General features: G+C 37.0%; 1 protein-coding gene across 13 annotated transcripts in view; it reads right to left on the bottom strand.

Annotated features, from left to right (window-relative positions):
* Positions 1-14,216, bottom strand: part of CFAP20DC (CFAP20 domain containing) — a 298,550-nt gene that overhangs the window by 163,896 nt on the left and 120,438 nt on the right. The window lies entirely within an intron of this gene.

The following is a 14,216-nucleotide window of genomic DNA, read 5'->3' as shown; positions in this document are numbered from 1 at the left end:
CTTTTTAAGGAACTGCCAAAATGTTTTCCACACTGGGACAACAATTCTGCATTCCCATCAGCAATGTATGAAGGTTCCAATTTCTCTCCACACTTGCTAACACTTACTTTCCATTAAGAAAATTATAGCCGTCTTAGTGGGTGTAAAGTGGTAACTCACTGTGGTTTTAATTGTATTTCCCTAATGACCTATGATGTTTAGCATCTTATGTTTGTTGCCTGACATTTGTATTATCTTCTTTTGTATATCTCTTTTGGAGATATATTTAAGTCTTTTGACCATGTTAAAAAATTGGGTTGTCATTTTGTTGTTGTGTTATATATTCCAGATACTAGAATATATCAGAATATATATGTACACTCTATTTAAGAACCAGAATATATATTCTATCAGATATATGATTTACAAGTATTTTCTCCCATTCTGTAGGCTGTCTTTTTACTTTCTTGATGATGTCATTTGATATACAAAATTTTTAATTTTGATAAAGTATAATTTATCTAATTCGAAAATTTTGTTGCTATGTTTTTGGTATCATATCTAAGAATCTATTGCCAAACGAAGGTCATGAAGATTTATCTCTATTTTTTTCCAATACTTTAATAGTTTAACCTCTTACATTTAGGTCACTGATCCATTTTGAGTCAATTTTTATATATTGTGTGAAGTAGGGTTCCAACTTCATTCTTTTGGACGTGGATAGGTAACTGTCCCAGAGCAGTTTGTTGAAGAGACTATTCTCTCACCATTGAACTCTCTTGGCATCCTTGTCAAAATCAAATGTATAAATTTATTTCTGGACTTAACTCTGTTCCATTGGTCTATATGTCAGTCCTAAGAGCAAACTCCTTTGATTTCTAACATTTCTAACATTGAGGTAAGTTTTGAAATTGAGAAGTGTGACTCCTCCAACTTTGTTCTTCTTTTTCAAGAATTTTTGGGTATTCAGGTCCTCTTGCAATGCCATATGAATTTGAGGATTAGTTTTTCCATTTCTGCAAAAAAGGCCATTGCAATGTTGAGAGAGATTGAATTTAATCTCTAGATCTTTTTAGGTAATGTTGAAAATCTTAACAATATCATGTCTTCCAAAGCATGAATGTGTGATGTCTTTCCATTTATGTAGGTCTTCTTTAATTTCTTTTAGCAATGTTTCATAGTTTTCAGTGTACAAGTCCTTACATCCTTGATTAAATTTATTCCTAGGTATTTAATTATTTGGATGGTATTGTAAATGAAATTGTTGTCCTTAGAAGTTTTGAGAAATAATGTTTTATTTTAAATGATATTTATAATAATTATAAAATATGTATTTTAATCAGAATAATTGAGTCTTGATATACAGATATTCATGACCCATTTCTGTGGGATCTACTGTTGGCTGCTGGGCACCTCTGCTATGCTGAGATCTTATCCCCTTTACTCCTCCTGGGGTGGTTTGCTACGCAAGGGTATTTTGAGTTCAGCTGCTCTTTGGGAAGGAGTGGGAATGTAGCCTTAAACTGACAAGATTTGGATACGATGTGCACTCACCTGACCTGGAGGTGAGGAAAGAGGTGGGAAAAAAAACTCAAGAATGTTAATTATTAAAAACACTAAATCATTGCACTTATTGTGGAAGGTAAACTTGTGTAGCACTGAGGAAAGGACAGTCAGAGGCTTGGCGTCAAGTTCCACCTTCTGTACCCTCGGCACAAGATGCCTCATTTCCATGGGCCTTGTTTTCCTTATCTGTATAATTAAGACATTGGATTAGATAATCTCTAGGGCCTTTCCTGATCAATGAGACTATCAAGGCAAGACATCAGATGAACTCTAGGGCCCTTTCCTGATCAATGAGTCTACCAAGGCAAGAAATCAGTATTTCTAATTTTTTCTGTGGCCTCTGAACAGATGGTTTTCTTCACATTGCTAGACACCCAATAAAGGTTTAACTGTATAGAGATAGTAAATGAATGGATAATTGAACAAACAATTAGCTAGCCCTTACTTCACTAATTCATCAAACACTTACGACAGGTTACTGGTGCCAGCTCATGTGCTAGAGATAAAAATGTGGAGATCCCCCCAAAAAACAAACAGTGGAGATCTAGTCTATGCCCTCAAAGTGCTCTCAGTCTTAAATCATAGTTTTAATTCTATTCTTCTTGCATTTCTAAACACAGAACACATACTCTCCAGTCCTGATCTTTTAGAGAGAACAATGAACTGGGGAGACTGGGGAGTCAGGAGATGTGTAAAACTGTCATTGGCATAGCATAAGTTCATGCTTAATGGATCATCACTTGTTCTTTTCTCCCATCTCTTCTCTTTTCTCTCCTTTGTCTTTCTCTTATCTATCTACACATATATTGTATTTTTTTAAAAATGCAGAATGATACAAGTTAATCAATAATTCAGTCATGCAAATGCCAGTCCATGTCCCCTTGGGAACCATAAAAGTAATAAACTAAATTGAATCAGCATGCTTTACTACTTGTCCAGCATAAGTCATTCCTCTGGGCAACTAAAAAACTGGTTAATTGCCATTTTAGGGTTCCAATAACTCACTTTCTATTATATCCCACTGTATAACAGAGAACAGCAAGGGAATTAGGCAACATTTCCTAGCTTCGGTGAGTTTGAGAGGTCCTAGAGTGAAATGGTAGCAGTTTAAATAAGCCAAGGACCACACAGTACTGAGCTTAAGTATGCATTTAATATAATATTTTAAAACTGAACCTGAGAATGGAATGTAAGAAACACATTAAAAAAGTTTCCTTGGATAAAAGTCTCAACAGTATGACTGACTAATCTGTTTCTGAAGAATAGAATGACCCCTCTCTTTCAGTAAGAAAGACAAAGGCACATTCATCACTTATTGTAGTACAGATACCCTCAACACAGCCAGTTACCAAATCCTTGAATTCTTACTACATGACATCTCTTGTATATTTCCTTTAAAAATTTTCCCTCTTTTCTATCCTTCCATGAGAGGCAGTGCGCTGTAGTAATTAGGCATATAAGTTCTGGAGTCCGACTGCCAGGGTTTAAATCCTGCCTCTACTACTTAGCAGTTATGTGACACTGGGCACATATCCTGACTTCTCTGTGCCTGTTTCCCTATCTATAAAATGGGGATAGTAGTACTATCCGTCATGTAGAGTTGTTATAAACATTAATCTAATCTAAGTTCATATATGTAAAGTGCTTATAACAGCCACTGCTTCTATCATCATCATCATCATCACGGTTATTACTTCTGCTGCCAACCTCCTTGACCAGTGACACTCAGTTTGCCCCATACTGTGTAATCCTTTGTCCTTTTTTATCTAACTGTCTTCAGAATGAACTCTTATATTGTTAAATTTTCTATTGTCTATAATTACAGTGAACTCTGAGGACAGGAGCCTGTTCTACATTTTTATGTCACCCAAAGTATGAAGCCTAATAATGTAATATTATATTACACCATACCTCCCACCTCTGCCATGTACCATACTGAACTCCCCCCATTCCTTGAACACATCGGATCCTTTCATAATGCCAGGCCTTTATACATATATGCTCTTTCTTCTGCCTGAAATGCTTTATCTTCTCATTGTCCACTTTCATAACTTGGAAAATTTTTGGTTTTATTTTAGCAGGCAGCTTGGAAAGTTTATTTCTCTAGGTAACTATAGACCAGACACAGGTATATAGATAGATACTGATCCACGAAGTCATATTCACTGGTCTGTGGTGAAAACATGAGACTTTATTCTAAAATTTAGAACTTCTCACGCGTGTATGTGTAAATGTCCTTGCATTTAGTGAAACAATCAGAATAACTGTAGCTTTTCTTATTTGTTTGCCTGTTTTAATGCACTGATTTGGCAAATTCAAAAGTTGTCATCGGGCTTCCCTGGTGGCGCAGTGGTTGAGAATCCGCCTGCCGATGCAGGGGATACGGGTTCGTGCCCCGGTCCGGGAAGATCCCACATGCCGCGGAGCAGCTGGGCCCGTGAGCCATGGCCGCTGAGCCTGTGCATCCGGAGCCTGTGCCCCGCAACGGGAGAGGCCACAACAGTGAGAGGCCCGCATACCACAAAAAAAAAAAAAAAAAAAAAAAAAAAAAAAAAAAAAAGTTGTCATCACTTTGCTAGTCCTCAAGTTTTTCTTAACCTGACAGATCTGTGAAATCCAAGCGCCCCACCAAGTGGCTCTCTCCAGTAAATGGTCAGTGCTCCAGCCTCTTCCCTCACTGTCTATCAAGCCCATTAGACAAATTTCCACCAGGTACTATAAATCACACATACATGTAAGTTTCCCTGTGAGACCCTGAGCTCCTTGAAGCAGGAGCTGTGCTTATCCCAGTGCCTGATGTGTAGAAGGCAGACAAATGTTTAGCATCTACACACTATATTATAGTTTATGTCTTTTCATATATATTTTGTATTTGATTGTATCTTTACCACAACCTTATAGTAATTATTGAGCAAACAAAGCACAGAGATATTCAAAACTCAAACAAAACCACAAACTTAGTACATGATCAATGCAACAGACTGTGGAAATATTAATTGAAATCTTTAGGCTCTACAATATCAATTTAATTTCTCCAACATGTACTTGATTTACATACATTATACTTTCACTGAGACTATAATAATAGTATTTATCTAACAAGGGAACAATTATTATCCTAATTTTACTAACAAGGAAACTGAAGCACAGAGATAGGGTCAGTATTTGTACAAGGTTAAATACTGGCAGCTAAATGGGGTTATACTCCACAGTACCCTGAAGCACAGCATACTTCCCCAAGTCTATTCAGAGCCTTTCAGGTGATCTGAGATGCCACATTCATAAGGCTTCTTTTCAGGACTTCTGAAAACATGAAAGAAATTACGCCAATTCTTGTTCTTTGGAAATATTTATAGATTATCCATTCACTTAAAATCTACTTATTAAGCAAAAAACACATATATTGTTCAAAAATTCAGGTAGTACGGAACTTCCCTGATGGTGCAGTGGTTGAGAATCTGCCTGCCAATGCAGGGGACACGGGTTCGTGCCCGGGTCTGGGAGGATCCCACATGCCGCGGAGCGGCTGGGCCCGTGAGCCATGGCCGCTGAGCCTGCGTGTCCAGAGCCTGTGCTCTGCAACGGGAGAGGCCACAGCAGTGAGAGGCCTGTGTACTGAAAAAAAAAAAAAAAAAAGGTCTCTAAAAAATAAATATGTTTAAAAAAATGTTGTGGAGTTTTTGAGGATGGCCATTCTGACCAGCGTGAGGTGACATCTCATTGTAGTTTTGATTTGCATTTCTCTAATGATTAGTGATGTTGAGCATCCTTTCATGTGTTTGTTGGCAATCTGTATATCTTCTTTGGAGAAATGTCTATTTAGGTCTTCTGCCCATTTTTGGATTGGGTTGTTTGTTTTTTTGATATTGAGTTGCATGAGCTGCTTGTATATTTTGGAGATTAATCCTTTATAAATTGCTTCATTTGCAAATATTTTCTCCCATTCTGAGGGTTGTCTTTTTGACACGGAAGCAACCTAAGTGTCCATCGACAGATGAATGGATAAAGAAAATGTGGCACATATATACAATGGAATATTACTCAGCCATAAAAAGAAATAAATCTGAGTTATTTGTAATGAGGTGGGTGGACCTAGAGCCTGTCATACAGAGTGAAGTAAGTCAGAAAGAGAAAAACAAATACCGTATGCTAACACATATATATGGAATCTAATTAAAAAAAGGTTCTGAAGAACCTAGGGGCAGGACAGGAATAAAGATGCAGGTGTAGAGTGGGGACTTGAGGACACGGGGAGGGGGAAAGGTAAGCTGGGATGAAGTGAGAGAGTGGCACGGACATATATACACTACCAAGTGTAAAAGAGATAGCTAGTGGGAAGCAGCTGCATAGCACAGGGAGATCACCTCTGTGCTTGTGACCACCTAGAGGGGTGGGATAGGGAGGGTGGGAGGGAGACGCAAGAGGGAGGAGATATGGAGGTATATGTATACGTATAGCTGATTCACACCATTGTAACACACCATTGTAACACACCATTGTAAAGCAATTATACTCCAATAAAGATGTTAAAAAATGTTGTGTATATCTTAGCCACATGATATACTATGATTACATGTCTTTTCTTGTGCATTTTTTTCCCCTTGTAGTTGATCACTGTTTTGTTTTGTCATGGGTTTTTCTACATTCCTAACATTAATTCTTCCCAAACTCCCCATCAGCACTGTAAAATCACAATTGATTTTGTTTTTCATTTTCAAACACACCATACTCTATCAGATACATTCTTTTCCTGAAGACTTTCCTCTTGGAAGCCCCATTTATTTCTGCTAAAATATGGACTGACTGCTCTCTAGATGTTTTTTATAAGTGTCATGCCTTGAATTCCTTTAACCATAATTCTGAAAATTTGCTTTGCTTTTCTATTGGATGAAATCTTCTGTTTCTTGGGTCCCCTATATGCCTTTTTCTTGATTTATTCCTTAATTTTTTTGGAGAATGTCTTCTGGATCTTTTCTGAGAAAGGATGTAAATAAATTTTTGAGACCTTGCATGTCTGCTAATATCTTCATTCTATACTCATTTAATTGATAGACTGGATGGGTGTAGAATTCTAAATAATAATTTTTCTAAATAATTTCCCTTTGGCTTCTGAAGATACACTTTCAAGGTCTTCTACCATTTAAGGTTGGTGTATAAAGTCAGACATCATTTTTATTTGTAACCCTTTGTATGTAACCATTGCATGTATTTAAAAAAATCCTGGAGGCTTAAAGGATCTTTTTTTTCCCACTCCTGTTCTGAAATTACACAATAGTGAGTCTTTTTTTGATGAGTTATGTCTACTGAAAATATCTGGCCTTCAATTTTTGGAAATCTTATATTTCATTGTTTCTGTTTTCTCTAGTCTCTCATCTTGGAATCCTATTACTCTGATGGTTAACCTCATGGATTAACTTCTAATATTCTTAACACTTCCATCCTATTTTCAGTTTTTTGAACATCTTCCTTTTTATTTTATATTTTTGGTTTTACATCTCTAGAGGAAGACAATACAAGTCTCAAAATAACTCTATAGTTTTTGATTTCAAGTGTCCAGCATTCACTTGAAACTTACCAGGCATACCAGGAGACAACACCAAGACTAAAACAGGTAATAGAAACAGACCCACAGGAGAGTCATGTATTGGAATTATGAGCCATGGCCTTTAAAATAACTCTGATTAATATATTTCAGGAATTAGACAACAAAATAAAGAATTTCAGTTGAGGAATGGAAACTATAAAAAAGAATAATAGGGGCTTCCCTGGTGGCGCAGTGGTTGAGAGTCCACCTGCTGATGCAGGGGACGTGGGTTTGTGCCCCAGTCCGGGAAGATCTTACATGCTGCGGAGCGGCTAGGCCCGTGAGCCATGGCCGCTGAGCCTGCGTGTCCAGAGCCTGTGCTCCGCAACGGGAGAGGCCACAACAGTGAGAGGCCGACATACCGGAAAAAAAAAAAATCTAGAATCAAAAAAAAAAAACCAACTGAAATTAACAATGTTAAAGTATGTATTCATTCAGCCCCTTACTAAATAGCCAAAGACATGCCTACATAGATGCTCCAAGAGAAATGTAGAATGATTCAAGCAGCACTATTGGAAATAGCCTAAAATGGAAAAATTAATTGTGGAATATACATACAATGGCATACTCTACAGTACTGAAGATCATTACCAACACAGATGAATCTCTATGTGTATTGGGAAGAATTATTTTTGAAAGAGTATGTACCATATGATTCCATTTATAAAAAGTTCAAAAATAGGTAAAATTAATATGTGGTGTTAGAGGTAAGGATAGAGTTACCTCTCAGAAGAAGGAAGACGGCTATGATTGGGATGGGACATAAAGAGGGCTTCTAGGCTGCTTGTAATGTTCTATTTCTTGATCTGGGTGGTGGTTAACAAATGTGCTCACTTTATGGTAATTCCTCATGCTGTATGCCTACAATTTATAAATGTTTCTATTTGTATATAAAAGTTTATAATATACTTCAATAAAATGTTTACTGGAGTAAAGGAGGAAAAATTATTTTATAGATGCAATATCTTTTCTTAACTCTGAGAAAAACATGTATCTATTCCTAACTTATCTATTTACTTCTTCCTATTAGTTTTGGTGTCTATCTACCATATATTCGATGTACCTGAGTTTAGGCACTCTACTTTAGTGTCTCTAGAGGATAAAGATCCTGTGGCATGGTTATATGGAGTTGGAGAGGGGATCTGGGGTCCTACAGCAACCGATACAGAATTCTAACCAATCTACCTGTTTTTAGCCATACCCTTTATACCTGCTTATAGCAGTACCTAGGGCTGACAGCTCTTTTTTCTTTCTTTTTTTTTTTTTTAACATCGTAGCTGTGTTAATATTGTTATAGTTTATTTTTTAAAAAAGGTATGTTTCAAGGGTGCAGCATTATAATTTGACATCTGTACACACTATAAAGTGATCACTACCACAAGTCTAGTTACCCCCTTCACCATAGAGTTTACCCCCTTCACCCATTTTGCCCACTCCCCCAACCTCTTCCCCTCTGGTAATTACCAATCTGATCTCTGTATCTAGGAGTTTGCTTTTGTTTTATTTTGTTTGCTCATTTGTTTTGTTTCGTTAGATTCCCCATATAAGTGAAATCATACAGTATTTGTCTATCTCCATCTGACTTATTTCACCTAGCATAATACCTTCAAGGTTCATCCAGTTGTTGCAAGTGGCAGGATTTTGTTCTTTTTTGTGGCTGAGTAGAATTCCACTGTGTTTATATACCACAACATCTTTATTTATTCATCCATCAACAGACACTTAGGGTGTTTCCATATCTTGGCTATTGTAAATAATGCTGCAATGAACATAGGTGTGCATACATCTTAATGTTTTTGTTTTCTTCAGATAAATACCCAGAAGTGAAATATCTGGATCATATGGTAGTTCTCTTCTTAATTTTTTGAGGAATCTCCATGCTGTTCTCCATAGTGGCTTCACTGATTTACAGTCCCACCAACAGTGTATGAGGGTTCCTTTTTCTCCACATCCTTTCCAACATTTGTTATTTCTTGTCTTTTTGATAACAGTCAATCTTACAGATGTGAGGTGATATCTCACTGTTGTTTTGATTTGCATTTCCCTAATAATTAGTGATGCTGAATATCTTTTCAAGTGCCTGTTGGCCATCTATATGTCTTCTTTGGAAAAATGTTTATTCAGACCCTCTGCCCATTTTTAAATCAGGTTTGTTGTTGTCTGTATTCTTTTTTATTTTTTGGCTGTGTTGTGTCTTCATTGTGGTGTGCGGGCTTTTGCTTGTGGTGGCTTCTCTTGTTGCACAGCATAGGCTCTAGGCATGCGGGCTTCAGTATTTGCAGCATGTAGGCTCAGCAGTTGCGGCACACAGGCTCTAGGGTGTGTGGGCTCAGTAGTTGTGGCTTGTGGGCTCCAGAGCACAGGCTCAGTACTTGTGGCACACAGGCTTAGATGCTCCATGGCATGTGGGATCTTCCTGGACCAGGAATCGAACCTGTGTCCCCTGAATTGGCAGGTGGATTCTTAACCACTTCAACACCAGGGAAGTCCCTTGTCTGTATTCTTTATATATTTTGGACATTAACCACTTACTGGATATATGATTTGCAAATATCTCCTCCCGTTCAGTAGGGTGCCTTTTATTTCGATGATAATTTCCTTTGCTGTGCAGAAGCTTGTTAGCTTGATGTAGCTCCATTTGTTTATTTTTGCTTTTGTTTCCTTTGCCTTTGGAGTCAGTTCCACAAAAACATCACTAAGAACAATGTCAATGAGGTTACTGTTTTCTTCTGGGAATTTTATGGATTCAGGTCTTACATTCAAGTCTTTAATCCATTTTGAGTTAACTTTAATGTATGGTGTAAAATAGTGGTCTAGTTACATTTTGCATGTGGCTGTCCAGTTTTCCCAACACCATTCACTGAAGAGACTATCCTTTCTCCACTGTATGTTCTTTGCTTCTTTGTTGTAAATTAATTGTCCACATATGTGTGGGTTTATTTCTGGGCTCTCAATTCTGCTTCATTGACCTGTGTATCTGTTCTTATGGTAGTACCATACTGTTCTGATTACTAGAGATTTGCAGTCGAGCTTGAAATCAGGAAGCATGATACCTCCAGCTTTGTTCTTCTTTCTCAAGATTGTTCTGGCTATTTGAAATCTTCTGTGGTTCCATACAAATTTTAGAATTATTTGGTCTAGTTCTGTGAAATATGCTATTGAAATTTTGATAAGGATTGCACTCAATCTTCAGATTGCTTTGGGTAGTATGAACTTTTTAACAACATTAATTCTTCCAATCCATGAACAAAGAATATCTTTCCATTTATTTGTATCTTCTCTAATTTCTTTCATCAGTGTCGTATAGTTTTTAGTATTCAGATATTTTATCTCCTTGGTTAAATTTATTAGTAGGTGTTTTATTCCTTTTGATGCAACTGTAAAAAGGGATTGTTTCCTTAATTTCTCTTTCTGATAGATCATTATTACTGTATAGAAATGCCACAAATTTCTGTATATTGATTTTGTTTCTTGTGACTTTACTAAATTCATCCCATCATTTTTTCTGGAGAACTCTTTAGGGTTTTCTATATATCATATCATGTCTTCCACAAATAGTGACAGTTTAACTTATTCCTTTCCAATCTGGATGCCTTTTATTTCTTTTTCTTGACTAAATGGTCTTGATAGGACTTCCAATACTATGTTGAATAAAAGTGGTGAGAGTGGGCATCCTTGTCTTGTTCTTAATCTTAGAGGAAAAGATTACATCTTTTCACTGTTGAGTATGATGTTAGGTGTGGGCTTGTCCTACGTGGTCTTTATTATGTTGAGGTAGTTCCCTCCATACCCACTTTGTTGAGAGTTTTTATCATAAATAAATGTTGAATTTTATCAAATGCTTTTTCTGTGTTTATTCAGAAGATGGCTTTTTTGTAGTTCCTCTCTGTTTCTTTCTTTTTCTCTTTCTCTCTTCCTTTGTGTCTCAATGGTTTTCTTTAGTGTTATGTTTAGATTCATTTCTCATTTTCTTTTGTGTATTTGCTATAAAGTTTTTGTGTGTGTGGTTACTGTGAGGTTCACATACAGCATCCTATGTAAACTGTAGCCAGTTTTAAGTTGGTGGCAACTTAATTTTGAACACATTCCACAGCTTTATCTTTTTACTACCCCTCCCTATGTTTTGTACTTTTGATGACATCTTTTTGTATGCTTCCCTTAAGTAATTTTCATAATTTTAATTAATTTTACTATTTTGGTGTTTTAACCTTCATGCTTGCTTTATAAGTGATTGATCCACTACCTTTATTATATATCTACCTTTTCTTAGTGAGACTTTTACTTTCATACATTTTCTTATTATTAATTAGTGCTATTTTTTATTCAGCTTCAAGAAGTCCCTTTGATATTTCTTGTAGGGCTGGCTTAGTGTTGATGAATTCCTTTAGCTTTTGTTTATCTTGGAAACTCTTACTCTCTCCTTCAATTCTGAATGATAACCTTGTTAAGAATTCTAGGTTGGACTTTTTTTCCTTTTAGCACTTTGAATATGTCAAGCCACTCTCTTCTGGCCTGTACAGTTTATGCTAAAAAATCTGCTAATAGCCTTGTGGGCTTCAGTATGTCACGAGTTGTTTTTCTCTTGCTGCTTTTAGGATTCTCTCTTTATCCTTAACTTTTACCATTTTAATTATAATGTGTCTTGGTGTGTGTGTCTCTTTGGGTTCATCTTATTTGGAACTCTATACTTCCTGGACCTGGATGTCTATTTCCTTCCCCATATTAGGGAAGTTTTCAGCCACTATTTCTTCAAATAATTGCTTTGGCTTTTTCTCTCTCTCTTCTCCTTCTGGGATCCCTATAATGCAAATGTTATTTCACTTGATGTTGTCCAAAGGTCCCTTAAGGTATCTTCACTTTTAAAATTCTCTTCTCATTTTGCTGGTCTGTCTGAGTGATTTTCATTGCTTTGTCTTAAGCTTACTGATTCATTCTGCTATCTCATCCAGTCTGCTGTTGAACCCCTCTAGTGTATTTTTCAGTTCAGTTATTACTTCTCTTTGGTACTTTCTTATACTTTCTCTTTGTTGAAGTTCTCACTGTGTTGATTCATTCTTCTTCCAAGTTTGATAAGCAACTTTATGATCATCATTGAACTCTTTGTCAGGAGACTTCTTATCTCTATTTCATTTATTTCTTTTTCTGAGGTTTTATCTTATTCTTTCAATTGGAACATATTCCTCTGTCTCCTTATTTTGCTTTATTCTCTGTTTGTTTCTATGTATCAGGTGAATCAGCTATCTCTGCCAGTCTTGAAGGAGTGGTCTTATTTAGGACATGTCCTGTGGGGTTCAGAAGTACAATCCTCCTTGGCCACCAGAGCCAAGAATTCAATGGCTGCCTCCCTATGTGGGCTGTGTGTGCCTTCTAGATTTGGAGTTGCAGTGGTACACTGGTGGGTGGGGCTAGTCCCCAGACTGCTGCAGTGCCCAGCCAAGGCACAGCCCTAAGGGTGGGGTTCCCAGCAGGGTGGGCCCACTGGCATAATAGGTTAGAGGGAGAATTCCAAATGGTGCTTGCCAGTGCTGACATTACAAACTAGCCCAAGATTGCAAAAATGTCTACTGCCAGTGTTTCAGTCCTGGGAGAGTGTCCCAACTGGTTCCTTCCTCTCCAGCAGATGCTTTGAGATTAGTAAGTAGGACCCCTTCACCTATGATACATGTGCTTTTCAACTGGTGTTTGTGTCCTGTGGGTCAACTGGTTTTTGGGTCTGGTGGGTCTGCATGTGAGCCCTTTAAGAGTGGGTTTCTGATCTGCAGTTCTATAGTTTTCCTGGACATATTCCCCATTGGTTTTCAAAGTCAGGTGTTTTGAGGTCTTGTCTCTCCTGTGTAGGACCTAGTGGTTGGGGTGCCTGATGTGGAGCTCAAATATCCTTCTCCTCAGGGAAAATATCCATACCCTTGTGACCGCTCCCATTTGTAGATTGCTGTGGCTGGGGTGTGGTTTTTTTCCCTTGCCTCTGCCTCTCGGACCTGTCTTGATGCTGTCCTTTAACCCTTTGTTGTGGAGACTCTATTCATCCAGTTTTCAGGTCCTTTCTGAGACAATTATTCCATATGTAGTTGTAGATTTGTTGTGTCTGTGGAAGAAGGTGAGTTCAGTATCTTCCTATGCCATCATATTGAACCCTCTTCTAGGACAGCCAATTCTTTATCCCCCCTGAGGTTCTATGTTATGAATCTTACTGGTAAATCTCTCTGTAAACCTAAAAGTTTCAGCTTTCTCTGCTCTTTTAAGTCAGTTGTCACTCCTCAATCTTACAGACTTTATGAACATTTTTATCTGTTGTTATCTCCTCTTCATCCTGGTGGATTTATACCATTTTTATTCCTATGTTATAATTTTATTGCAGCTTAAGGAAGAATCAGAGATAAAAACATGTATTTAATCTGCCAATTTTTGATTCACTTTTTTCCTTACATTTATTAAAAGTATAAATTAGGTTATGATTTACCTCTTATGATCTGATGTAGAATTCACCTATATTTCTATAATTTTTGAGGTTTCTTATCAGCTGGGTGCCATTTTTTAAAAAATGAAATCTTTCTTTAAATGAAATCTTTCACTTTCTTGTATAGCCTTTAAGTGGTATATGAGTGGCCATACTTCCTGGCTTATGATCTTTTTGGGGAACTGTAAATGCATTGCTGTGTTTTATTATCAAATGAAATTTACAGTGTCCTGTTCCACAGAATGAAACACAGAAGGATTTCATAGGCACTCATCCAGATGGAGCACAAATCTAAAGTCTACATGCAAACTTCTAAGAAATCACCTTTGCCATCTTATGTGCAGTCCTGTTTCCTGGGCTTCTAGAAGAATTGATTTTGTTAAAAATAATCCCAGATGAAAATCAAAAAGAAGCATCAGTAGTCTCTCAATACTTTCAGTTGTTTAAAACTATCTTAGCAGGAGAGTTTGTGCTGCTTTATGAATTCTAGATGGCTCAGTTTCCTGCAGAGTATATTTATTAATTATTTAATGAGTAATTGATGTATTATTTCCAGTCTCTTTAGAAATAATATGAGGAATAACTCAACCATCTTTCTATTTTAACATGATCATTAGAAAATTAATATAT

This window comes from Kogia breviceps, chromosome 10 (assembly GCF_026419965.1).
Source record: "Kogia breviceps isolate mKogBre1 chromosome 10, mKogBre1 haplotype 1, whole genome shotgun sequence".
NCBI classification, from domain to species: Eukaryota; Metazoa; Chordata; class Mammalia; order Artiodactyla; family Physeteridae; genus Kogia; species Kogia breviceps.
The sequence above is the reverse complement of the archived record's forward strand: the minus strand, read 5'-3'. Positions and strand labels throughout refer to the sequence as shown.